This window comes from Saccopteryx leptura, chromosome 8, assembly GCF_036850995.1.
Source record: "Saccopteryx leptura isolate mSacLep1 chromosome 8, mSacLep1_pri_phased_curated, whole genome shotgun sequence".
NCBI classification, from domain to species: Eukaryota; Metazoa; Chordata; class Mammalia; order Chiroptera; family Emballonuridae; genus Saccopteryx; species Saccopteryx leptura.
The window spans coordinates 3,056,723-3,081,686 of record NC_089510.1 but is presented as its reverse complement, the minus strand read 5'-3'; positions in this window follow the sequence as shown (position 1 = coordinate 3,081,686).

The window sequence follows — 24,964 nt, the reverse complement described above, 5'->3', positions numbered from 1 at the left end:
ACTTCTGTGCCCAGGGTGACTTCCTTCTCCAGGGTTACTTCCTTCTCCAGGGTGACTTCCTTCTCCAGGGTTACTTCCTTCTCCAGGGTGACTTCCTTCTCCAGGGTTACTTCCATCCCCAGGATGACTTCCTTCTCCAGGGTGACTTCCTTCTCCAGGGTGACTTCCTTCCCCAGGGTTACTTCCATCACCAGGGTTACTTCCATCCCCAGGGTGACTTCCTTCTCCAGGGTGACTTCCTTCTCCAGGGTGACTTCCTTCCCCAGGGTTACTTCCTTCTCCAGGGTTACTTCCTTCTCCAAGGTTACTTCCTTCTCCAGGGTGACTTCCTTCTCCAGGGTTACTTCCTTCTCCAGGGTGACTTCCTTCTCCAGGGTTACTTCCATCACCAGGGTGACTTCCTTCTCCAGGGTGACTTCCTTCTCCAGGGTTACTTCCTTCTCCAGGGTGACTTCCTTCTCCAGGGTTACTTCCATCCCCAGGATGACTTCCTTCTCCAGGGTGACTTCCTTCTCCAGGGTGACTTCCTTCCCCAGGGTTACTTCCATCACCAGGGTTACTTCCATCCCCAGGGTGACTTCCTTCTCCAGGGTGACTTCCTTCTCCAGGGTGACTTCCTTCCCCAGGGTTACTTCCTTCTCCAGGGTTACTTCCTTCTCCAAGGTTACTTCCTTCTCCAGGGTGACTTCCTTCTCCAGGGTTACTTCCTTCTCCAGGGTGACTTCCTTCCAGGGTTACTTCCGTCACCAGGGTGTCTTCCTGTCCAGGGTGACTTCCTTCTCCAGGGTTACTTCCTTCTCCAGGGTGACTTCCTTCTCCAGGGTGACTTCCTTCTCCAGGGTGACTTCCATCACCAGGGTGACTTCCTTCTCCAGGGTGACTTCCTTCTCCAGGGTTACTTCCTTCTCCAGGGTTACTTCCGTCCCCAGGGTGACTTCCTTCTCCAGGGTTACTTCCTTCTCCAGGGTGACTTCCATCACCAGGGTGACTTCCTTCTCCAGGGTTACTTCCTTCTCCAGGGTGACTTCCTTCTCCAGGGTTACTTCCATCATCAGGGTGACTTCCATCCTCAGGGTGACTTCTTTCTCCAGGGTGACTTCCTTCTCCAGGGTTACTTCCTTCTCCAGGGTTACTTCCTTCTCCAGGGTGACTTCCATCCCCAGGGTTACTTCCTTCTCCAGGGTGACTTCCATCCCCAGGGTTACTTCCTTCTCCAGGGTTACTTCCTTCTCCAGGGTGACTTCCTTCTCCAGGGTGACTTCCTTCTCCAGGGTTACTTCCTTCTCCAGGGTGACTTCCTTCTCCAGGGTGACTTCCTTCTCCAGGGTTACTTCCTTCTCCAGGGTGACTTCCTTCTCCAGGGTTACTTCCGTCACCAGGGTGACTTCCTGTCCAGGGTGACTTCCTTCTCCAGGGTTACTTCCTTCTTTAGGGTGACTTCCTTCTCCAGGGTGACTTCCTTCTCCAGGGTTACTTCTGTCACCAGGGTGACTTCCTTGTCCAGGACGGCTGTCGGAGCGCTCATGACGATGTCCACATTCCAGGAGAAATGAGGAAGAAGAGGCAGAGAGCTGAAAGAGGGTGTGCTTTTAAAGAAACAATACGGAAGACCCACTGCCCCCAAAATGATCGCTTTCATGTCCCAAATAACTGAACCAAAAAAAAAAAAAAAAGCCTGGATACTTAATATTTTACTGATTCAACCTGGACTGAACTAAGGGTCCCCTTCGTAAGGTGAGGCAGAGAACAGAGATGATCTGACGACTGGAATCTCTTCCCAGACGTAGGAATTGGATCATCCAGTTATCCGTGTGCAGCTAAAGATATCGCGGCATTCCTGTCAGGAGGGGGAAGAGGCGGGCTGGAAGGTCAGGCCGGTCCATTCGAGAAGGGCTGGCGGCAGGTGGGCCGGTGGACGTGGCCAGGAACCACTCCCACGCGAAACAGGTGGCCGCAGCCAGAGGAAGGAGAGCGGAGGTCAAAGCCAACCAGTCAAGCAGGGCACAGGCGGACAGAGGTGCCAGCATGCGGCGTGGCAAGGACACAAAAGCAAGACAGCCAGGCCAGGTCGAGGCTCACGGAGGACTAACCGGGATACGTGGGCAGAGCTGAAAATAATTCCACCATAACCGAGCTCCTGCATCTCAGCCTGCCGCCGTCTTATACTGAATAATTCTTCGTGACGAGGGCTTCCCTGCATTGCAGCATCCTGAGCCTCCCCCGGAGATTGCCTTGTCTCCTGACCCCAGCAATGCTACGCACATGCACACACACACACACACGTGCTCACACACACACACACTGAGTACCGCCGCGCTAGAAGCCTGCTGCTGTGCTCACAGGTTTGCTAGTCCCAACCTTGCAAACCCCTGAAGATGTTGAGTCACCGCTTACATGTCACACGTCTTATCTCAGGAGCTGTGACTCTCAAAGGCACGGATGGTGGCCCCAGGGAGTGGCAGGTGACCTAAGAGATGACCCGGGTGGGTGACTAGGGCAGGGGTCCATCAAGTGGTGTGGGTGCATGCTCCGGGGTCCTAGGCAGCCGTGAGAGCGAGGACCCAGATGGATAGAAGCCGTCAGCAGGATGACTTTGAAGTAGTTTTTCGTTTCAAAAAGTGGAAAGAGATCTACAGGGTAATGTGTATAGAAATTCAAAGTCGATACACAATGACCCTGCGGATTTGTTCAAAGAGACAGGTCTACTGAAGGACATATGCCACACATCTTAGAGGGAATGAATACCCAGGTAGAAAAGACTGGAATGGGGGAGGGGGCACTTGGTCTGACGCGAGTGCAGAAGAAGTCTGTAAAAACCCTAAAATCAGGCCCTGGCCGGTTGGCTCAGCGGTAGAGCGTCGGCCTGGCGTGCGGGGGACCCGGGTTCGATTCCCGGCCAGGGCACACAGGAGAAGCGCCCATTTGCTTCTCTACCCCCCCCTCCTTCCTCTCTGTCTCTCTCTTCCCCTCCCGCAGCCAAGGCTCCATTGGAGCAAAGATGGCCCGGGCGCTGGGGATGGCTCCTTGGCCTCTGCCCCAGGCGCTAGAGTGGCTCTGGTCGCGGCAGAGCGACGCCCCAGAGGGGCAGAGCATCGCCCCCTGGGTGGGCAGAGCGTCGCCCCTGGTGGGCGTGCCGGGTGGATCCCGGTCGGGCGCATGCGGGAATCTGTCTGACTGTCTCTCCCCGTTTCCAGCTTCAGAAAAATACAAAAAAAAAAAAAATTCCTAAAAAAAAAAAAAGCAAACCTAAAATCATAGAAAAATGTACGTGTGCATACAGAATGTGAAATTTCTCTAAAGGAAGGGGGGGGGCATTAGGTTCTAAAAAGGTTCCTAAGGGCAACTGTCACGTAGAATGATGGTTCTCAACTTTTCCAGTACCCAGTCTTCTCTTGACTTCTGGCAGAGGACAGAAATGTCAGAGTAATGACTCATGATCCAATTTTCATCTCACCGAGGACTCAGCAGGTGGCCGTGTCACCACGTTTGAGGAAGAGATGACCTTCATCTTCCTCAGTCAGCCGCACGGCGGGGGCTGGACCAGCCGTCCTGGACACTGAGCCACAGGCCCGTTGTTGAGGACAGGAAAGTAAATTGGAAGAAGCCGGTGTCCTTCGAGGACCGCGGAAGTGACATTCTAGTTACAGAATGACTCGGTTTGTAGAAGGGAGAAATCAATGACTACCTTGTCAAAGTCGTAGTTTTCTGCCATTTCCCGCTGAATCTAATCCCAACCAAGCCAGCGTCCACACCCCCACAAAGACGGTAAGAGGTCCTGAAACTCATCAATGAATCTAATCCCAACCAAGCCAGCGTCCACACCCCCACAAAGATGGTAAGAGGTCCTGAAACTCATCAATGAATCGAATCCCAACCAAGCCAGCGTCCACACCCCCACAAAGACGGTAAGAGGTCCTGAAACTCATCAATGAATCTAATCCCAACCAAGCCAGCGTCCACACCCCCACAAAGATGGTAAGAGGTCCTGAAACTCATCAATGAATCGAATCCCAACCAAGCCAGCGTCCACACCCCCACAAAGATGGTAAGAGGTCCTGAAACTCATCAATGAATCTAATCCCAACCAAGCCAGCGTCCACACCCCCACAAAGACGGTAAGAGTTCCTGAAACTCATCGAATGGGTCAACTTGCCCTCAGAACTGTGTCCTATTCATACTGACTGTCACTGTACCTGACACCTGTTTGAAACGAAACGTGTGGGGTTTTAATTTTTTCATTTTATTTAGAAATTAAATTTAATGGGGTGACATTGATCAATAAGAGCACATAGGTCTCAGGTGAACGTCTCTATAGCATTTGAACTGTTGATTGTGTTGTGTGCCCATCACCCAAAATCAGATCATTTTCCGTCACCTTGTTTGTCCCTTTTTAATCTGCCCCCTTCACCCCTTTCCCTGGTAACCACTGCACTTTTATCCATGAGTCTCAGTTTTATGTTCCGCTTATGTGTGAAATCATGCAGTTTTTCTGAATTTCTTCTTTCGCTCAGTGTAACGTTCTCAGGGTCCATCCGTGTTCTCGTAAATGCCACTATGTCATCATTTCTTATGTCTGAGTCGTATCCCATTGTATATATGTCCCACCTCTCCTTTATTCAATCCTCTGTTGAGGGGCACATTGTTCTTTTAAAATTTTTGTGACAGAGACAGAGAGAGTCAGAGAGGGATAGATAAGAACAGACAGACAGGAAGGGAGAGAGATGAGAATCATCAATTCTTTGTTGCAACTCCTTAGTTGTTCATTGGTTGCTTTCTCATAGGTGCATTGACCGTGGGGCTACAAGCAAAGCGAGTGACCCCTTGCTCAAGCCGGCGACCTTGGGCTCAAGCTGGTGAGCCTTGCTCAAACCAGAGGAGCCCGTGCTCAAGCTGGCGACCTCGGGGTTTTAAACCTGGGTCCTCTGTGTCCCAGTCCGATGCTCTATCCACTGCGCCACCACCTGGTCAGGTGAGGGACACTTTGGTAGTGTCCATGTCTTGGCCACCGTGAGTAATGCTGCGATGGGCGGTAACTGCCCGAGCCCCGAACATTCTCAGGGCTGCAAAATTCTGCTCCTACCTTTCTAATTTGTTTCTAAATTGAACCAAAGCCTCACAGCCTATAAATCCCAGGATGCAACATTTTTATTTATTTTTCTTGTTTGTTTGTTTGTTTTTGTCATCGAACTGCTGACTGTATCCCCGGATATTTGTCTTAACCTCAGAACCTGATCTGGTTCCAAGACTGCTTCCGAGCTGATAGAAACTGTACAGACGACCCAGCTTTTCAAAATGAAATTGCCTTTCTATCCCAGGATCGGGGCTCCCGCCGTCGAATCTCCGTGAGGGCGCTCAGCAGAGGACAAGCGGCCGGTCCCCGTCAAGTCTCCGTGAGGGCGCTCAGCAGAGGACAAGCAGGGGTCCCAGTGGAGTCTCCGTGAGGGCGCTCAGCAGAGGACAAGCGGAGGTCCCAGTGGAATCTCCGTGAGGGCGCTCAGCAGAGGACAAGCGGAGGTCCCAGTGGAATCTCCGCGAGGGCGCTCAGCAGAGGACAAGCAGTCTGTCCCAGTGGAATCTCCGTGAGGGCGCTCAGCAGAGGACAAGCAGTCTGTCCCAGTGGAGTCTCCGTGAGGGCGCTCAGCAGAGGACAAGCAGTCTGTCCCAGTGGAATCTCCGTGAGGGCGCTCAGCAGAGGACAAGCGGCCTGTCCCAGTGGAGTCTCCGTGAGGGCGCTCAGCAGAGGACAAGCAGTCTGTCCCAGTGGAGTCTCTGTGAGGGCGCTCAGCAGAGGACAAGCGGGGGTCCCAGTGGAGTCTCCGTGAGGGCGCTCAGCAGAGGACAAGCGGTCTGTCCCAGTGGAATCTCCGTGAGGGCGCTCAGCAGAGGACAAGCGGCCTGTCCCAGTGGAGTCTCCGTGAGGGCGCTCAGCAGAGGACAAGCGGTCTGTCCCAGTGGAATCTCCGTGAGGGCGCTCAGCAGAGGACAAGCGGTCCCAGTCGAATCTCCGTGAGGGCGCTCAGCAGAGGACAAGCGGGGGTCCCAGTGGAATCTCCGTGAGGGCACTCAGCAGAGGACAGGCGGGGGTCCCAGTGGAATCTCCGTGAGGGCGCTCAGCAGAGGACAAGCGGCCTGTCCCAGTGGAGTCTCCGTGAGGGCGCTCAGCAGAGGACAAGCGGGGGTCCCAGTGGAATATCCGTGAGGGCGCTCAGCAGAGGACAGGTGGCCGGTCCCAGTGGAATCTCCGTGAGGGCGCTCAGCAGAGGACAAGCGGAGGGTCCCAGGGGAATCTCCGTGAGGGCGCTCAGCAGAGGACAAGCGGTCCCAGTGGAATCTCCGTGAGGGCGCTCAGCAGAGGACAAGCGGCCTGTCCCAGTGGAATCTCCGCGAGGGCGCTCAGCAGAGGACAAGCGGTCTGTCCCAGTGGAATCTCCGTGAGGGCGCTCAGCAGAGGACAAGCGGTCCCAGTGGAATCTCCGTGAGGGCGCTCAGCAGAGGACAAGCGGGGGTCCCAGTGGAATCTCCGCGAGGGCACTCAGCAGAGGACAAGCGGGGGTCCCAGTGGAATCTCCGTGAGGGCGCTCAGCAGAGGACAAGCGGTCCCAGTGGAGTCTCCGCGAGGGCGCTCAGCAGAGGACAAGCGGCCTGTCCCAGTGGAGTCTCCGTGAGGGCGCTCAGCAGAGGACAAGCGGAGGGTCCCAGTGGAATCTCCGTGAGGGCGCTCAGCAGAGGACAAGCGGGGGTCCCAGTGGAATCTCCGTGAGGGCGCTCAGCAGAGGACAAGCGGTCCCAGTGGAATCTCCGTGAGGGCGCTCAGCAGAGGACAAGCGGTCTGTCCCAGTGGAATCTCCGTGAGGGCACTCAGCAGAGGACAAGCGGTCTGTCCCAGTGGAATCTCCGTGAGGGCGCTCAGCAGAGGACAAGCGGGGGTCCCAGTGGAATCTCCGTGAGGGCGCTCAGCAGAGGACAAGCGGTCTGTCCCAGTGGAATCTCCGTGAGGGCGCTCAGCAGAGGACAAGCGGGGGTCCCAGTGGAATCTCCGTGAGGGCGCTCAGCAGAGGACAAGCGGGGGTCCCAGTGGAATCTCCGCGAGGGCACTCAGCAGAGGACAAGCGGGGGTCCCAGTGGAATCTCCGTGAGGGCGCTCAGCAGAGGACAAGCGGTCCCAGTGGAGTCTCCGCGAGGGCGCTCAGCAGAGGACAAGCGGGGGTCCCAGTGGAATCTCCGCGAGGGCGCTCAGCAGAGGACAAGCGGGGGTCCCAGTGGAATCTCCGTGAGGGCGCTCAGCAGAGGACAAGCGGTCCCAGTGGAGTCTCCGTGAGGGCGCTCAGCAGAGGACAAGCGGGGGTCCCAGTGGAATCTCCGTGAGGGCGCTCAGCAGAGGACAAGCGGAGGGTCCCAGTGGAATCTCCGTGAGGGCGCTCAGCAGAGGACAAGCGGTCCCAGTGGAGTCTCCGTGAGGGCACTCAGCAGAGGACAAGCGGGGGTCCCAGTGGAATCTCCGTGAGGGCGCTCAGCAGAGGACAAGCGGTCCCAGTGGAATCTCCGTGAGGGCGCTCAGCAGAGGACAAGCGGTCCCAGTGGAATCTCCGTGAGGGCGCTCAGCAGAGGACAAGCGGAGGGTCCCAGTGGAATCTCCGTGAGGGCGCTCAGCAGAGGACAAGCGGTCCCAGTGGAATCTCCGTGAGGGCGCTCAGCAGAGGACAAGCGGAGGGTCCCAGGGGAATCTCCGTGAGGGCGCTCAGCAGAGGACAAGCGGGGGTCCCAGTGGAGTCTCCGTGAGGGCGCTCAGCAGAGGACAAGCGACCGGTCCCAGTGGAATCTCCGCGAGGGCGCTCAGCAGAGGACAAGCGGTCCCAGTGGAATCTCCGTGAGGGTGCTCAGCAGAGGACAAGCGGTCCCAGTGGAATCTCCGCGAGGGCGCTCAGCAGAGGACAAGCGACCGGTCCCAGTGGAATCTCCGTGAGGGCGCTCAGCAGAGGACAAGCGGTCCCAGTGGAGTCTCCGTGAGGGCACTCAGCAGAGGACAAGCGGGGGTCCCAGTGGAATCTCCGTGAGGGCGCTCAGCAGAGGACAAGCGGCCGGTCCCAGTGGAATCTCCGTGAGGGCGCTCAGCAGAGGACAAGCGGGGGTCCCAGTGGAATCTCCGTGAGGGCGCTCAGCAGAGGACAAGCGGGGGTCCCAGTGGAATCTCCGTGAGGGCGCTCAGCAGAGGACAAGCGGAGGGTCCCAGTGGAGTCTCCGTGAGGGCGCTCAGCAGAGGACAAGCGGGGGTCCCAGTGGAATCTCCGTGAGGACGCTCAGCAGAGGACAAGCGGAGGGTCCCAGTGGAGTCTCCGTGAGGGCGCTCAGCAGAGGACAAGCGGGGGTCCCAGTGGAATCTCCGTGAGGGCGCTCAGCAGAGGACAAGCGGGGGTCCCAGTGGAATCTCCGCGAGGGCGCTCAGCAGAGGACAAGCGGTCCCAGTGGAGTCTCCGTGAGGGCACTCAGCAGAGGACAAGCGGGGGTCCCAGTGGAATCTCCGTGAGGGCGCTCAGCAGAGGACAAGCGGTCCCAGTGGAATCTCCGTGAGGGCGCTCAGCAGAGGACAAGCGGGGGTCCCAGTGGAATCTCCGTGAGGGCGCTCAGCAGAGGACAAGCGGGGGTCCCAGTGGAATCTCCGTGAGGGCCCTCAGCAGAGGGCAAGCGGCCGGTCCCAGTGGAATCTCCGTGAGGGCACTCAGTAGAGGACAAGCGGGGGTCCCAGTGGAATCTCCGTGAGGGCGCTCAGCAGAGGACAAGCGGAGGGTCCCAGTGGAGTCTCCGTGAGGGCGCTCAGCAGAGGACAAGCGGGGGTCCCAGTGGAATCTCCGTGAGGGCGCTCAGCAGAGGACAAGCGGGGGTCCCAGTGGAATCTCCGTGAGGACGCTCAGCAGAGGACAAGCGGAGGGTCCCAGTGGAGTCTCCGTGAGGGCGCTCAGCAGAGGACAAGCGGGGGTCCCAGTGGAATCTCCGTGAGGGCGCTCAGCAGAGGACAAGCGGTCCCAGTGGAATCTCCGTGAGGGCGCTCAGCAGAGGACAAGCGGGGGTCCCAGTGGAATCCCCGTGAGGGCGCTCAGCAGAGGACAAGCGGGGGTCCCAGTGGAATCTCCGTGAGGGCGCTCAGCAGAGGACAAGCAGCCTGTCCCAGTGGAATCTCCGTGAGGGCGCTCAGCAGAGGACAAGCGGGGGTCCCAGTGGAGTCTCCGTGAGGGCGCTCAGCAGAGGACAAGCGGGGGTCCCAGTGGAATCTCCGCGAGGGCGCTCAGCAGAGGACAAGTGGTCGGTCCCCGGCCGGGGCTTCGGCTGGGAAATTGCTGCACATTTTCCAACGTCCCCTTTGCACACTGCCCAGTCGCCGCAGCCCAGGACTTCACAAGAGCTGGCAGTGGCTGTGTCATGACCATCAGGACAAAGAGTGGGTCCAGGTCCTCTTCCCCGTGTGGAGTCCACCCACAGCTCATCCCCACAGCTCCCTGCCTCCCACCACGGACCCACTCTCGGTGTCACTGGGGGTATAAAACCTCCCGTTTTCCCTGCGGAGTCCCCCCTGCACCCCTCCACCCCCTCCACCCCCTCCCCCGCCTCCACGGCACTGAGATAAAAACAAGCTCCTTACAAACCCGGAGGCCCTGGCTCGGGTCTCGGAGGGAACGTCTGAGATGCCAGTGAAGCAGCCACTCCCGCAGGCGCTTTGGACACGAGAGCTTCTCCCTTTTACAGCATGGTATCCCCATCGGGTCCCTGGTCCCCGGTAAGTCCGAACAACCCCTGAGCCACGTTCGTACTTGCTTCCAATCTGGGACGAGCGGGGTCACCCGAGGATGCGGGTTTAACACTCGAAGTGCCCTCGCTCTCTCCAGGATAAACTACAACCCGGCCAGAGGCACAAAGCCCCAGGGACAACACCCCCACGTGTGCATGCCCCTCAGGGCCACCCTGGCCACCGCCTCAGAGGCCTCCCGAGTCTGACGAGCCGTGTCAGCAAAGCCACACGACTGTCCCCTGCCTGTCCGTGCTGACTCCGCCCGGGGAGGCCAGCGGGGCAGACGTCCCAGACCGGCCCGGTCAGGCAGCACACGGGCTGTGGTGTGCCCTGAGCCGGCACGGACACGAAGAGGGGTCAGCCGGGCCGTGTCCTGGGGCCGCTCACCCACACCGGGGCGCAGAGCTCACCGCAGGACGCCTCGTGCTCCAGGCGACATTTTTAAGAGAGAGGGAGGACGTGGGTCGGAGCTCCTCCTGCAGTCACTCAGCGTGGGGCCAGTCGGGCGGGGACCCCCCAGCCCTGTGGTGATGCCCTGTGTGCCCACCGTGGGCTCTGGGGACCCTCCAGCCCTGTGGTGATGCCCCGTGTGCCCACCGTGGGCTCCGGGGACCCCCCAGCCCTGTGGTGATGCCCTGTGTGCCCACCGTGGGCTCCAGGGACCCCCCAGCCCTGTCCTGATGCCCCGTGTGCCCACCGTGCGCTCTAGGGACCCCCCAGCCCTGTGGTGATGCCCTGTGTGCCCACCGTGGGCTCCAGGGACCCCCCAGCCCTGTCCTGATGCCCCGTGTGCCCACCGTGCGCTCTAGGGACCCCCCAGCCCTGTGGTGATGCCCTGTGTGCCCACGTGGGCTCCCGGCCCCGCCCGCCTCACCTCCCAGATCCCTAAGCTGAGGGGCACAGGACCCAATCTCAGCACGCCTCCGAGGACCAAAGGAGTTAACATTTATTTGTAAAGCACTTGGAACAGTGCCTGGCACATGGTAAGAATTAAAGAAATTGTGTGTCATATACATTTTTTTTCTTTTTTTTAGGGGGGGGGTTCAAGTCTCACCCACGAAATGATCCATCCAAGTTCTTGTTTCTTACAGAGAAATGGGCCTTGAAATTCAAGGCCCATGGACATCTTCCCACGGGATTTCAGCCTCGTTTCTGCTTTCTGAGGTAAACCTCGCCCCACGTACATAAGATTCTACGGGGCTCACCTCAGTGACTCGCAGGGGTCCAGCGGCAGAGGAGCGGCTCGCTACAGCCCCGGGGTCTCCCTCCCTCCCTCCCGCAACTGTGGGCTGTGGGACAAGGCCGACAATACTGTATTTGAAAGTTGCTAAGAGAGAGGAGCTTACATGTGCTCACCACACACGCACATACACGCACACACACACGCACACGCGCGCACACACACGCACACGCGCGCACACACACGCACACACAAGCACACACATGAAAAGGTGATTATGTGCTAACTGTGAGCAAACCATATTCTGTTAACTAACCCTAGTGGGTCGTTAACTACGTAACCGTATCCTGGAGATCATTTCTCAACAAAATGCACGTATCCAGTCTTCGTGCTGTGCGTCTTAAGTTACAAAATGTTACCTGTTCGTCACCTCTCAGTAAAACGAGAAGGGGGGCGGGGGAGACACCCGCGGAGCGACAACCAGCGCGAAGATCAGCAAAACCGTGAGAACATGTCTGGCCGGAGGGACCCCTTTCCCTGGAAGCAATGGGCACGCGCTGGTTCTCAGACGTCCCTGTGAGTGAGTGGGGGCCCACAGAGGGGGTCGTGCGCGTCGACACGGAGCTCCGCCCGGAGACCCCGCTGCTGGTTTGTCTTTGATGGACGTTCCAGGACGCTGACATTTTTAAAAACCACGTTCTCAGTAGCTGCCTCGCACCAGCCAACACCCCAGGACAGCTGCAGTGGCTAGGCTGACCCCCCGAGGACAGTTCGCAACATGGAGGTCTTGAGAACAATTATACATATATATATATATATACACACACACACATATACGTACATGTACATACATACATACATATACACACATACATATACATACACACATATACATATACACACATACATATACATACACGCCACAGGGAAGGGCAGTTCACAACATGGAGATCTTGATAACAATAATATATATATATATATATATATATATATATATATATATATATCCCACAGGAAACCTCATTTATTACCCGCCAGCCAAACTTTGTTTCTAGGTTGCTCTTCCGAGAAAATAGTCACATTTTCTATTTCCTTGCCAAAAATAAAGGTATTTCCCATCGGATACGAATCGTTATTTCAATCTGTCCAGTACCTGCTTATTGTCAAGTTTTTCTTACGGTGAATACTAGAAAGAAACTTCACTGAGTCTGACCCTTCAGATCGGTCCACATTCCTAGTTATAGAAATCTAAATTAATGCGCTTCCCTCCCACCTCCCCTCCCCCCAAACAAGGTATCATTCACAGCGAGTACAAAGGCGTGGCATTTAAAAGTCTTCGTCTCAGTCTGCGCGAGAATCGGAGACCCGGCAGTCGCGAACTGTCCTACCCGACTGCTTGTGTCTTTGGATTCAGCTTGTTTGTAACTTGTTAACGTGGCCGTCTGCCTCTTCGGGGACCCGCCTGGAACTCTAACGTTCATGGAAGAACCGACTGAAAAGCCATTGCCTGTCCGTCCTGAGCAGAGCCCTGCGAGTTACTCGGAGAGCCCTCCCAGCCGCAGCCTCCCCTGGGAACTTGTTAAAAATGCAAATTAAGCCCTGGCCCCTGGAGCTCCCAGGGTCCTTTAGGGTAGTTGGGGTGCTCCCTAGAGTGTGACAGGCACCACCCACCACCATCCAGGGTCTCCCTCCTGCCTTTTCGGAAACAAGCTCCGCCCACCACTCTGCCTCTCCCAACCCTTTCTGCTGTCAGCTCCCTTCTCTCTGACGCTCAGTTTAATACCTTATTAGAGTTCATCCCCGTTAGCTGTGGAAGGAGCCTCTTCATGGCCTCCCTGGCTTGAGTCTTGCTGCCTCCCTCACCCACCTTTGGCAGACGGCCCAGAGTTCTTTTAAACGTTCATTTGCGCAGGGATTCTCCTGACTCCAATCCGTCAAATGTCTACAGGACAAAATCGAAACATCTTGTAACGTGCTGTCACGAAAGCCCTTCGCTATCTGGTCCTCTTGCCAGACTTCGTGTCTTGGCAAGCAACACCCCTTTCCCCTCTTGAATGCCTCTTGTTCTTTGCATGTGCTGATTCCTCTGCCTGGAACGAGCTGTGTACACCTGAGACTTTGAAGTAAAAAAAAAAAAAAAAAAATAGTTCTCTTTTATTCACTGAAACAGAGTTTCTCCTCTTTAATCTTCTCCACTTCAACCACGGCCCTCATCTCATGCACACACTGTAGCAAAAGTAAATCCCGACTTATTCTTGTAGACTCGATGATAGTTTGCCACCTCCAGGCAGCCTCCCATGATCACTCCTGGCAGATGCAGTTGTTCTGTGCTTCAGAGCACTCTGGAAAAGAGCTATCCTAGGGCCTCTCGTGGACTGTTACAATTTATAAATAAGATGCTCTTTCTACTGAGGACAAAGAAAGTGTTTCATTCCATTCTAGAGTCTTTGATTGGTAGAACAGATGAATGAATGAAGGAGTAAACAGAGATCAACTAATAGCTGGTCGGGAAGAAGCCTGGTCTATACAGCTATTTGCAGCCTCAGGGTTTTTTTTTTTTTATTTGACCACATTACTTTCCAGGTTGCAAACCAGTGACCAGCAATCCCACCCTCTCTCTCTCGGGACATGTCTTACCTGGCCAGCACCATGTTGAAAATCTTTGACAATGACTTCTATTGAGGCGTGTACCCTCTGTCCAGCATCCAGTCCCCTTCCAGCCACAGTCACCTTGTGGCCACCAGGCTCACATACTCACATCACCATCTGGGCTCAGGAGGGCATGGGGGTCAGCCAGCAGCCTGGCCCGGACCATGGTCCTCGGCTCCTGTTTCTCAGCCATGGCTACCGCACGCCTTCCGTGTGCCGCCTGGGACCTCCCCTCCCCTCCCCTCCCCTCCCCTCCCCTCCCCTCCCCTCCCTTTCCCTCCCCTCCCCTCCCCTCCCCTCCCCTCCCCTCCCCTCCCCTCCCCTCCCCTCCCCTCCCCTCCCTTCCCTCCCACCAGCATCCTTAGATGCCGAAGTGTAGACAGTCCAGAGCTCTCCGCACCCCTCCTCAGCACTCCCCGTGGGCTCCTCTGGCTGAGTTTGAAACCCACTGCTTTTCTAGATTGGAACCTTCTCGTGGTCCCAGCTCAGGGTCCTCCTTTCTCCCCGGGGCTGGCAGGGTGGCTGTGAAGGCACAAACACCAGTAATGACACATTCAAAACGTGCGACCTTGTTAGACTCTCCGTTTCTAAGCCTCAGTCTCCTTAGCTGTACATAGGATGTCATACGTTCCTGAATCTGTTAGAAGTACTAAAGAAAACGAGTAAGTGAAAACGTATCGTGTGGTTTTGGCAAACTAGTAGGTCCTTGTTAAATTCTACCTCGTCCAAGTTGGCTAAGGCAACGCTATTCCAGGAATGGGAATGAAGCATGATTTAATAGTGAACTTCTGGCCCTGGCCAGTGGCTCAGTAGATAGAGCATCAACTGAGCATATGGATATCCTGGGTTCAATCCCCAGTCAGGGCACACAGGAGAAGCAACCATCTGCTTCTCTCTCTCTCCATCTCCCTCTTCTCTCTCTTCTCTCCTACAGCCAGTGGCTTGATTTGTTTGAGAGTGGTCCCAGGTGCTGAGGATAGCTCATTGGAGTGTATCAGCCTCAGACACTAAAAATAGCTCAGTACTTGAGCATCGGCCCCAGATGGTGTTGCCGGGTGGATCCCGGTCAGGATACATGCGGGAGTTGGTCTCTCTATCTCCCCTCCTCTCACTTAAAAAAACAATAAACCTGTGAGCTTCTGCTACGTGTCAGTCTTTCAAATACATGATTTAATGATTCGTTACAGAAGGACAGCCACAGATTGTGAATTAGCTATGATTCTTCTCATTTCACATGAAAGGAAGTTGAAGCTCAGAAGTGTTAAGACATTTGCCCACCTTAATAAATGTCACACATCTGTAAGGAATGTGTTTGACTACAAGCAGTGAGAGTATTTTTTATCATGTTACAAGCCATTAGGAACCTGATAACCCCGGGGTTGGGTCGGTGACTCGATCGGGGAGGGGCACGAGGTTGCAGTCCAGCCGTCCACCTGTCCTCCCCGGCTTGGTCACCAGATAACTGCAATCCTTCTATCAATTTACAGATTCAATACAGGCCGATGCCCGATGGTGGCAAAATAAATAAACAAATAAACAAACAAACAAACAAACAAATACATAAAGACTGTCTCCTTGTGTTCTGTCTTTTTCAGGGGAAGAATTCTTGGAGGCGTCCCCTAAGAGTGTGGGGGGCAGCACTGGTCACCCAGGGGGGGGAGGCCGGGGAAAGGCGGAGTCTCACTGCCTGCCCCCCTCTGAGGAAAGTCGGGGAGCGAGGAAGCTGAGAAGGGGTGTAGGCAGACGGGAAAGCCGGACCCCGGTACCCGCCTGTCCAACGTCAGAGACCACAGCCCTTTTCCACGGCTCCGTCTCCTAAACGCAGATTAATTTATAGGGATTGACTGCATTAGCCAAAAATTAATAATAATGATAATTCCAAACTAACATTTCTATTTTCATTCTCAGCTCTTTCCACAGAAAGCCTGGTTTCTCTCTCTCTGGCGACGCACCATAGAGTAGCAGATATAAATAAACCATTTACCTGCGAGGAACTGGGATGTTACCAACTCTCTTGAAAATACATTTTCCCTTTGATATCAAGAAATGTGAGTGATGTTATAATGCAGGAGTCCTCAAATTGGCGGCCGACTTCAGATATATTTAAATTGGTGGAGGATGGATTACATGCTTTTAGAAGATCCATTTTATATCTTTGATAACGAATTCATGTAACCTAGGTAACGTGTTTCCACTACATCTTTCAACCAAATATGTCTTCAGCATCTTCAGATTTCGAGCCGGAATCTTATTCCGAAGGATTTTTGTGTTCACGTAGAGACGAAAGTCAGGTTCCCAACTTATTTTCGTAATCGACTGATCCTTATCCGAATGGGAATGTACAAAACACTAGACTATTCCCATCAAAAAGACTTAAAGGTATTTACTTATTCAATTAACTTGACTGTCGAAATGAAATTCAGATCCAAGTTTTTTTTCAAAGTTAAAATAGACAGTTATGCAGTTTTGTAAGAAATAATTATATTTGCTTTTATTAAAGGGAAAGGGGAAATGAATATCAGTTCAACTGGATATTAGCAAGAAGGTTAATAGCTTTATCGAGGGCATCAGTGAAAGAATAATCCCCTCTCTTCATCTAAAAAAAAAAATCTCTGTCATTAACTATCCTACTTGCCCACGATGGAGTAGTTTCTCCGCTTGAATATTTCATATTTTGACTTCTGGAATCACATCTTCTCGGTTACCAATATATACGGGAGGGGTCGATGATAAACAGTGTGCTCACACTTTTCATATAAAAACAAGGCATTTATTTAAGGAAAACACAAACCATTTAAGCAACATTACCTGTAAGGTGCTAAAATATCTCCTCCATTAAAAGAAACAATAAAAAAAACCAACCTTCAAGGATCTGAGAAAAAGAGAACTAATTCTGGAGCAGGTCATAAAATATTGATACTATCCCGAACGCCCAGCAGGGCTTTCACCGGCCCGTGAGCAGCCCCAGGTGAAGGCGGCATTCGTTGGAATCGCATTCAGCTCTCTGCAGCAGAAGGCCAGCTGAGAGCAGGAGCCTCTCTGTAGACACGGCAAAGACCTTGAGAAGAGGCGGTCCAGTCCAGGGCGGTGGGGCAGCTCAGGGATGTCACCCGGGCCCCAGCTCTGCCAGTCCCAGCGAGCAGTCCCCTCACCTCATGGTCCCCGGGTGTCACCTCACAGTCCCCAGGTGGAGCAGCTCAGGGATGTCACCGAGACCCAGCTCTGCAAGTCCCAGCGAGCAGTCCCCTCACCTCACGGTCCCCGGGTGTCACCTCACGGTCCCCGGGTGCAGCAGCTCAGGGATGTCACCGAGATCCAGCTCTGCAAGTCCCAGCCAGCAGTCCCTCATCCTCATGGTCCCCGGGTAGCAGCTGCCCCTGCCAGGTAATCAGCCCCGTTCCAGGGGAGATGGAAAAGGAAGGGAGGTGTGAGGTCTGGCCCCTCGTCCCGGAAACACCGCCCTGAAACTTCACGGCATCGCTGGAGCGGCACCGACGCTAGCTGGCCCCCCTCGTTGTCACGCGAAACGGCTGAAACACCATGAGGTCCACGGGCTTCCTCCAGGCAGCCCATCTATTCAGAAGAAGAAGACTCAGTCCTGTCAGTCCCCGGGCTGGTGTCACGGCTGCGCGCCCACCGCGTCCCGGCTGTCGGGGGGGCTTCCTTGGGAAGAGCCAGAGTGAGGGCCCTGGGTGCCTCCCCTCCCCCGCAGGGCGGGTCACTGGCTCACAGGGACCGGGGCAGGATGGGCCGCAGACCCGTGAGGCTCCCGTTACCAGAACCCCATCCTTCTCTGTCATCCACAGGGCCAGCTCTCGGGTCCTTGGCATCCTCGGGCCAGCCACGTAAAGCGACCTCAGTGAGGAGGGTAGAGGTCGCAGCTCTGATGGCCATGGGGCTGAGTGGGGGTGAGGCTGCCTGGTGCAGGGAGTGGGTGGTGAGGGTTTTGAGTGGAAAAAAAGAGAATCAAAATGAATGGTAACACAGGGAGGGCCTTGCTAGCTTCTTCTCAGTTTTGGTCACCACGTCAAAGTACAAAGACAAACACGAAGGTCTTGTTTTTCTTTTTGGTTAGAAGGCAGGAGACAGTGAGGCAGACTGCCGCATGCCCCCCGACCAGGATCCACCTGGCAACCACGTGTGGGGCCGATGGTCAAGTACCAAGCTATTTTTAACACCTGAGGCTGATGCACTTCAACGGAGCCATCCTCAGCTCCTGGGGCTGATGCTCAAGCCAGTCGAGCCCCTGGCTGTGGGAGGGGAAGAGGGAGAGCAGGGGAGGGGAAGAGAAGCAGATGTCCACTTCTCACGTGTGCCCTGACCGCAAACCGAACCCGGGACATTCATACGCGGGAATGACGCTTTACCCACTGAGCCACCGGCCAGGGCCACGAGGGTCTTCTATGACATCCCAGCGCTACGTGAAAGGAGAAGACAGCTCATCACCACCATCCAAACCAGAGAGATGGCCTGGCACTTAAACCACCTCCAAGCAGCTCACAGGGTTCTGGTTTGACAGAGACCAGAACCAAATGCCTGGTATCCAAGCAAGTGGGTCATGCAGCTCAGGAAGCTGACGTCGCTGGAGAGAGGAGCCAGGCAGCTGGTCAGAACCGTCAGGGAGGGAACCGGGACGCACCCCCTGCGTGTGTGGGCAGATGGGCTCCGCCCGCCTCCACGCTTGGTCAAGACGGTCCGGATCCATGCCCAACGGAGCAGGTGGCCACCAGGGCTGCGTGACTTCCTCCAAAAGTCACCGAGTGACTGGAAAGTACGGATTGTCTCAGCATGTTGCAATCTCCAGGGTGCTTTTAAATAATAATAATAATAATAATAATAATTGTAGTCTTTAGGCGAGTGAAGATGAGGACCTAACCTTTCCTCTCTTGGTGTCTATGAAAGACTCCACAGAACACTGAAGAGAGATGGCTCCCTCACGGACTCGCTGGACCAGAGTAATTCGGAAGTAGGACAATGACCCCACCTTTAAAGAGAAATTCATTAAACCTGAAGAGTAGTTCGTTACCATGACGTAGAGGCATTTGTTTATATTTGCTGGCATACAGAGGCGTCTCCCCGGTGTGAAGCCTGCACCCACATGTTGGCGAGAGGAAGGGGCACTGGGCGTGTAAATTATTCTAAACCAAACGCTGTTTCCCTCCTGGGTCCCGGCTGTGCAGCCCAGGATATCACCGTGGGGACCAGATAGGCGACAGTATTCCTGAAGCTTCCGGGAGGAACGGCCCTAACAGCCCTCCCGGTCCGCACTGGTATTTCTGTCAAGCAGTGAGAATACCAGCGTCGTAAGTGAAGAGCCTTACACTTATTAACCACGGTTATTAAAACGTCACGATGCTATTCAGCAGCAGCAGAATGGCTTTCCCATCCCGTTATGATGTGCCCGCATTAGGGGAAGCCGTTTGAAAATGAAATCCCATTGAATTGCATCCTGGTGTTTAAACAGTGGGTCTAGCCGACGAAGAACAGAAAAGCCTAATCCCTTCACTAATGAAAATCGCCTTCCTGCGATCTGAACTAATTTACTCTGAACTGTTCACTCTGCGGAAGGGGCAGTCGGGAGAGGGGAGTCTCATCCCAAGGGCGGGAGGGAAACAGCAGGCTTATCGTTCGGCCGCATCTGGTGCCCGAAATTCACGACCCCCGTGAGACTCTGGATTGACCCCTCATGGCTCTCAGCCAGTGGCAGCCTCCCCCCACCCCCCACCCCCCACTTTTTATTTCAATAAATTCTGCAGCAGCCAAACAATAGGACAAATAAGCTCGACCCGGCAAAGTGTCCGAGATAAATACAGACTCAGCCCCCGGGGGCTGCGAGACAGACCCTTAGGGAGCAGCTGCTGGTCATCCTGGGGGACGTGCGTGAGGTTGAAGTTCAGGAGGGGGCAGGTCGGGGACGGAAGGACAGAGCCTGTCTCTCCCAGGTGCCACCGGACAGGTGAGGTCTGTCCATCCGGACGCCGTCGGCTCGCCTCTGCAGAAATAAACGCGTCCGTTTGGCGCTGAATCCCGCACGCCGTCTCAGAGGAGCCGGCCCGGGCTCTGTTTCCTGTGAGGTCTCAAATGTGTCCCCCCCTTTCTCCCCGAGCAGTCTCCTCCATGCCCCCCGTGAAAGCAGCCCCTGTTTGGGGTTCAGAAACCGGACCTTGGAAGCAGAGCTGGGAATCAAATAATTTAACAACCAGTTCTCTACCCCCGTGACCATTGGAAGTACAAAAAAAAAATGATATGGCGAGAGGCAGCTGATTATTTCATGCATTTCCTACTTAAATAAGAACCATAAAAGAGGTACACCAAACTGGATGATGGGATAAGAAAGAGTTTTAAAATATTCATGACAGCCCGACCAGGTGGTGGTGCAGTGGATAGAGCGTCGGACTGGGATGTGGAGGACCCGGATTTGAGAGCCCGAGGTCGCCAGCTTGAGCGCGGGCTCATCTGATTCGAGCAAAAACTCACCAGCTTGGACCCAAAGTCACTGCCTCGAGCAAGGGGTTACTCGGTCTGCTGAAGGCCGGCGGTCAAGGCACATATGAGAAAGCAATCAGTGAACAACTAAGGTGTTGCAACAAAAAACCGATGATTGATACTTCTCATCTCTCTGTTCCTGTCTGTCTGTCCTTATCTATCCCTCTCTCTGACTCTCTCTCTCTGTCTCTGTAAATAAATAAATAAATAAATAAATAAATAAAGTATTCATGACAAAAATAGTACATAATACCTGATTAAAAAAACTCACAAAAACAATAAAACCATTATTTAAGATATTTCCATATGGCTTCTTGAGTGGCGTCCTCACTTGCAATTATTTTCACCCGTGGACGGCGTGACCATGACCACGGGCGCTTAGGAGACTCTGTTGCGCAGGTGAACATCAGAAAAGAGTGAGGGATGTCCATGTGTGATTTCCACGTCGGGCAGCTGCCAGGCGCCCACGTTAGAAAGAGCCCAGAGGACAAGTGCCGTTTTAACCGCTGGTTCGCCAAACTCAACAAAAAGGTAGGTCTCGGTTCTGCCGAACTGGTGCGAACCGGCTGCGTCCCACCCCGGAGCAGACCCCACAGGTGAGTGAGACCCTAAGGGACGTGTCCCTCTCTGGCTGGCTCCGTTCCCGCGGCTCCCCACGCCCCATCTCAGAGCTTAGCCCGTGACACAGGCAATTAGAAGACAGAAAGAAAGAAACACCCGTTTGGCCAGATGGTAGCAGGCGATTTCCTCTTCATTGGCTTCCCAATGTCACGTGGACGGAAGGACGACCCACGAAAGTCACAGCTAAAGCTCCCCCAACGCCTAGACCTTCCATGAAGCATCCTGTGGAGCCAGTAGCCACCGCGGCCACCATCACAGCCGCCTGGCTCTTGCAGGTTCACATTGGATGCGGACAGACGGTAAGGAAACAGCGGAGCCAAAACCTGGTGATCCATTCTCCTTTATTCTAGACTCGCACTCGGCAGGCGAGTAAAAACACACAGCGGGAAACACCTCCCTTTCCATTCAGGGCTGATCCTGAGCAAGGTGGCGAGGCCTCACTCATTCAAGGGACTGATTTTATTCTTTTTAAGCGAAAAGGGTTTCTAACAGTTTAACAGAAGAAAAAAAAACCCTGGAAGCATGCAGTTTCTTCATTAAAAAACAAGCAAAAAAAATTAACCTTGAATCTGTAGCATTGTGATTTAATAAGCAGTGATAATACTTGTCCAAAATATACAAGATCAGAAAAGTATCATATGGGGGGTGGGGGAGGTAGAAGAGGGTAATGAGGGGTCCATGGTGAGGGAAGGAGACGTGACTTGGGGTGGGGAACACACACACACAATACACAGATGAGGTATTATAGAATCGTGCACCTGAGACCTCTATAATTCTATTAACCTATGTCAACCTAGTAAATTCAATAACAAAGAAAAGAAAGAGCATCAGATCACACTACAGGCCCCCATGTGTTCAATTAATAAGAAATTTAATTCACCCAAATTTCAGGGCTTCTAGACTTAAAGAAATCACTATTACTTTGCGTTTCTATGGACTTAGACATCTATGGGAAGATTCTGCTTTAAACAAATATCTAATTATTCTTAGCAGATTAAAAATATCAGTTAAGCCACACACACACACAAGTACCATATGGCTTGGTTATATTCAGTAATTAGATGGATTATAATCAGTAATTAGATGGAACTGGGAAGAAACGGAGTCACAGGATTATAGACCTGGAATTTCTTCTAACCTCTCTAGCTTCTTCCTCCCGATGACCCCAACCCTTTTCTCCTCACACACATTTTATAGATGCCACAACTGAGTCCTAGAAGAACTAAATTCTTTTACCCAGGCTGAACATTTAAATATTATAAACCGAAAGTCAGTATTTTCAATTCAAAATACAGAAAAAGACAAAAGACATCCTAGCGGAAATCATACTCTAGAACCCACATTTGCATTATCTGAGATGAAGAGGCTAATATCATAATTAGGTAAAGAATTCCCCACTAACATTGCAAAGGTTAAGCAGCCCCAAGGAGAAATAGAGGAAGGGACAGTAATGGGCACTTTAAAAAAAGAATTCATAGGAATTCTCGATAAATGGTCAGTCTTAAAAGAAAACAAAGGAATACAGACTGACACAGTAAACTCTTATGTTCACCTATCCACTGAAAAATATTTTAAAAGGTTAATATTTCGTATTGCTGAAGCTTAGAAAATGGATCCTTTTATAGATGCTGCTAATATTGATGAAAACCTATATACTTTCTGAATAGCAGTTTAGCAATATGTCAAAAGGCTGTAAGAAAATGCATGTCCTTTGACCTACTACTCACTTAATTTCTAACCATTTATCCTAAGAAAGTAATTAAAGATATCCACCAATAATTAGGTAAAAAGGATATTTACTGCGATGTTATAGGAGTAAAAGGTGCACTCGATCTAAACGACCAATAATAGAGACAGCATACGTACTTTCGTACATTTTATTCAATTAACTGCTACCCCATTGTAAGGTCATACGGCAAAGCCAATTTAGTGCCACAAAAATGATTCTAAAATATTAAGTTGAAAAAAAGAAGATGCAGTGTGATTTAATAAGATAATCTACCAATAAAAACACACATATAAGTGAAAAATAATCACCAAAATGTAAAGTAGTTGCACTGAGCGATGTTTTGTTTTTTTTTTATTCTTTTCCTGGCACTTTTTAATTTAATTTAAATTTTTTTTTTTTACCAGCGAACATGTATTCCCTAAGGCAGCACCTAAACAATTGAAATAACAAGAAAGAACCCAGTAAGATAAGCCTCGTTCACAGCTTGGAGGAGAAGTTTACCATCTCCTGGAACCCTTCCAAGAGTATCATCCTCTTGTTCAAACCTGACCCGTCAGAAAATCATCCGCTGTTGAATTCAGCCTCACTGAGAATAAGACACGTGATAGTGCACAGGCACGCATGCGTGTGCACACATGCGCGCGCACACACAAACACACACACAGTAAATTATATACTGCATTTAAACTTTGGAGGTGTTGGGGGTGGGGGTTAGGGACTTCGTGTCTCTTTCAATCTTGCGTCACTTTGTAACTTTATAGCTGATACAGGGTGACTGGTCTAAGTACGCTTTTAGGGACAGATTAGTTAGTTAGTTAATAATCAGGGCAGAATTAGACGATGTCTCTGCTCCAATGCTGGGGATTATCATTCCTGACACAGAACTCAACTTCTGGCAGGCAGGAGCCACACTGCTGTTCCTGTGCTCCTCTGTGCCGGGTCCAAATTCATTGCCAGGGTCTGTAGAAAAAAAAAAAAAAAAAGAGAAAAAGAAAAAGAGTCCTAGTGAAGATTTTACCCGTAACAGCCTCTTCTTGGCGTTGTTCTTTCTTCCCTTCCCTTCCCTTCCCTTCCCTTCCCTTCCCTTCCCTTCCCTTCCCTTCCCTTCCCTTCCCTTCCCTTCCTTCCTCTCCCCTCCCCTCCCCTCCCCTCCCCTTCCCTTCCCTCCCCTTCCCTTCCCTTTCCTTTCCTTCCACTGGCTCTCTGCATTCACAGGGGATATCATTGATTACTGATGAAAGCAAATTTACATTTTGGAAGAACTAGTATGAGCTGAGGTCTAAAAGATCAAGCACTTTTTAAACAATTGTCATGATTACACAAAGAAAAAGTGGAGGAGGTTTTGAAAAGACTACTGATTGTCCTGTGAGAAAGAGTCTCCGCAGAGCACAGCAAAGATGTGAGCAGCTGGTTTCCCCCTTTCCAATCTTGAGCGTTGTGCCCGCGATCAGACGTGGGTACGAACCCGCCCAAAGCCACGGTGGGTCCAGCTCCTGTTCATTTAGGATCCCTTCAGGAAAACACCTGTAATAAATAAAGCAACGGCCATTCATGTTCAGAGTGCAGGTAACCAAACCGCCAACAGTAGATCCAGTTTTTCCACTAATAAATAAACACACACACACACACACACACACACACACACACACACACAGAAAATCTTCACATTCCTTCCAATGAAAGGGTGGACACAGACATGCATTCATGAGTCAGCAGGCCAACCAGGAAACACACAGGCACCTCCAGGGTGCGGCGGGGACGCTGGATCCCATGGGTGGTCTGACTGGTGGTGAACCCCTAGAGCGAGGTCCCCTGCTAGTCATGGCACGCGACCTTCTGTGCCCCCCTCCTTGGCACCGACTGTCTGCCTCCTGAGTAGAATCCTTGGCTATGGGGAGCCAGGCTGAAGAAGCGTCTGAGGATTCTGTGACCCCAAGTTCCTTAACAAGAGTGTGTCTGTCTCCCGTAAATGACCGTCCCTCCTGTCTTTCAGACGCTTGGGAGAGCGAAGGCAGAATGTGTGACACGGAAAGCGATGTCTCAAGGCTCAGAAACGACACAAAGTGAGTCCCGGGTCAGAGCCGCAGGGCGCCGGGGCAGAGGCCGCGCAGGTGCCTGGTGACAGTGGCCACGTGCTCACAGGCAGCGCAGTCACGCAGCGCCCGGGTGGAGACATGCCCTCCGAGGAGGGTGAGGACACGATTCACGGGTTTCCTCGAAATCTGGCGTGGTAGGAATAAGGGTCGTTCTTGCAAAATGCTCAGAAGGTTGCTAGAAAGAACTTCCGGATGTTAGATTAGTGTAGAAAGGAAGCTATCGGAGATGGACTACGGTAGGCAATCCGGATGTCCCCGTGGGTGCAGTCATGTGACTATTTTTGGTCCATGCATTGAGTCACATGATCAAGTGAAGTGTGTCATTTCCAGACTGGAGCATTTACATTTGTTTAATGTTTATTTTATTGATTTTAGAGAGAGAGGAAGAGAGAGGGACAGACAGACAGAAATATCAATCTGTT